Raw genomic sequence first — 2,705 nt, 5'->3', positions numbered from 1 at the left:
TTGAAAGAGGAACCTAAGGCAGTACCAACCAGACCTTTCTCTTTTCTAAGCTGTGGCAGTTAGCAAAGGAGAAGTAGGCAGGTCACTGACACTCCTTCCATGTGCAATAGCTAAAATCTCCTTGGATGCAAATTTCACTTGTCCACAATAATCTCAAGTGCTGGTTGGAAGTGAGTTGAACCAGAAATAGAATGTAAAAATAGGAATGAGGCAGTCCATCTGCTGAAAATTATATCTATTCTCCAGTGATGTAACTCAGATGGAAGAATTTGCTTCTTCTTTTTCTCTCACACATTTAACTTTTGACTCTGCTGTTCTGTTTGGTTGCATTCTGTTCTGTTCAAGGAATGCAAATACCTTCTTCTTTCTGGAAATACAGGCTTCACAAGGCCCTACGGAACTTGCCCGGCTTATCTCCCTTTTTTTTTTTTTTTTTTTTTCCTTTTAAACAGCCAATTTTTGTTGTCTTCTCTGAGTGAAAGCACGAGCCGGTGCCTGGCATGGCTCCCGCTCAGTCTCAGCAAGCTTTGGGCTCCAAAAACCCAGATTTTAATATGAATATCGGTCAAGTACGCCTGCACTGGAAAAGCCTGGAGGCAGGGCATATGGGTCTTAAAGCACTAAAAAAAAAAAACCCACCTAACTTAAAATATGGGAGACAGACTTTCTGCGTAGCCCCGATACCCACATGAAAGCAGAAGCTGGTTTCTGCCGTACCAGACATGATAGGATTTTCCCAGTGTGCGAGCGCGACGCCTCACGCGCTGGGATTTTCGGCGTGCCGACAAGCTGCTACGCGCCAGTTCTACCTATGCGATACAGTCCACAGGTCTGCAGCACAGAAATAACAAAATAAAATAAATGAGCCGCAGCGGCTGAGCCCTCGGTGCCAAATGGCTCTGCTTCCTTTTGTCTTGCCTGCGTTTGCCAGGCACAGAAGGGACAGCGATGCACGCCGTGAGGACGCGGCTCCTGGGCTTGGCCCTCCAGGGCGGAAAGAGGGATCTGTGGGCAAGAAAATAGCCGGTTTGGGGGTCTCCCGATAAGACTGCCCAGTCTGGCGGAGTCGGGGGTGAAAACCCCCACAGCCCAGCTGGGCGCGGGCATCCCGCAAGAGCTGCCGCAGCGCGGGGGCACTGGCATGGTTTCGTGCTTGGGTGTTTTCAGGGCAGCAGAAGCAGCTGCTTCAGTTCCCTCTCTGGGGCTTCGACTTGGGCAGGAAAGAGGTGGGATGCAGCCGTGGATACGTTTTTTGGAGGGGGGTGCATCTGCTGTGAGCAGCGGGTCTAGACCTCCCGTTCGGGCATTAGCTGGGCATGAGAGACACCCAGAGAGAGACCGTGATGACAGGATTGAGCTTGAGGGGTGTGGGTTGGCTGGTTGAAGGGTTTTATTTTCCTGTTGAATACTGGCACTTGGCTGGGTCCAAAGTTCCAGCTTTCAACCTGCAGATGGTCTTTATAAAATAAATTCTAGAAAGAACAGACAAGGAATTGCAACTGCTCCCTGACCAATGCTGTTGTTTGAAAGGGCCTGGCCTCTGTTTGCAAGCGTGAGGCTTTGCAGGATCTGCAACGTATTCGATACCTCCTGCATTTTTTGAGATGCACGTGAAAAAAAAATAAAATTGGGTTATGTGGAACGCTTCAGTTCTCAGTCCCCTTGATGTGTATGTGCCAGGCACAAAAGCAAAGTCCCTGGTTGTTTTCACGGGTTGCCAAAGCGCTTTAAGTTCAGACAGCATTTTTTACTGTATGTTCCCTCCATTTCAATCTTGCATAACTCGCCAGGAACAAAAGTACCGAATACCTTCTCAGCATTTCCATTTTAAAGACAACTGGTGTTAAACAGTTCCTGCGGCCTACAAACAAGAAATCAATGATAAATAAAATATTTTAATAGCATTCAGCTGACTTGCTTAAAGATTTATTGTTTTCCTCCCCGCAGAAGCGATACCAACTTCTGGATGAGGGAGACAGCGACACAGTTAACTGAAGCCCACCAGGCTTCAGAAGAAGAACAGCCCTGGGGGGAAACTTGTGCATAATTTCTTGATGACAGGGGGTAAAGTCACATTACTTGGTTTCTATTAGAGGTGCACAGCCTGGGACTGAGGCAACAGTACCTAGATCAGAAAGGAGCTGGAGAAAACCGTGGGAAATTAGGGGAAATAAAACTGGTGAGGAGTTTAGCTGACTGTATCTAAAGAAAATATTTATTTACAGGTGGGAAGCAAATTTTCATACAACCTACAAGGTCTAAAGAGAGATTTTATGCCTCCGTTTTAGATTTGGGACTATAATCAGCAGCTGTCAAGTCTAAGGCTGGTCTTCCCTGATTCAAGGGATGAGGCCAAAGCAGCCCGAAGGGCTTCACAGCCTGGCAGCCGAGTTCTGCCGCGGGAAGGCAGCCAGCGGTTGCCTATTTTCGACTATTTGCCGCTCTCCCAAAGAAACCATCGGGCGAGCGCAGATCTCCTCCCTGCGGTTCATACTCCAGGCTTTCCTGGTACCGGCTGGTGCGCAACCTCAGGGACCCCGGGGCACCGCCCCACACCGATAAAAATAAATCCTCTGATCCCCTTCCTTTCAGCTTAAAGTTCCCAATAAAAAAATCTCGGACTCTCGGAGCAGCTGCTTTGTCTTCTTGATCCAGTGAACGGAAAGAAATGGCTTTAGGGAGAAGAATGGCAGGGAGGGGCCCAC

At 48.3% G+C, this 2,705-nt stretch overlaps 1 protein-coding gene across 1 annotated transcript in view; it reads right to left on the bottom strand.

Moving 5' to 3' along the window:
• The window catches only part of PRKG1 (protein kinase cGMP-dependent 1), a 490,065-nt gene that overhangs the window by 459,687 nt on the left and 27,673 nt on the right, over positions 1-2,705 (bottom strand). The window lies entirely within an intron of this gene.

Source organism: Egretta garzetta, unplaced genomic scaffold, assembly GCF_000687185.1.
Source record: "Egretta garzetta isolate BGI_Z169 unplaced genomic scaffold, ASM68718v1 scaffold234, whole genome shotgun sequence".
Classification (NCBI taxonomy): domain Eukaryota; kingdom Metazoa; phylum Chordata; class Aves; order Pelecaniformes; family Ardeidae; genus Egretta; species Egretta garzetta.
The sequence above is the reverse complement of the archived record's forward strand: the minus strand, read 5'-3'. Positions and strand labels throughout refer to the sequence as shown.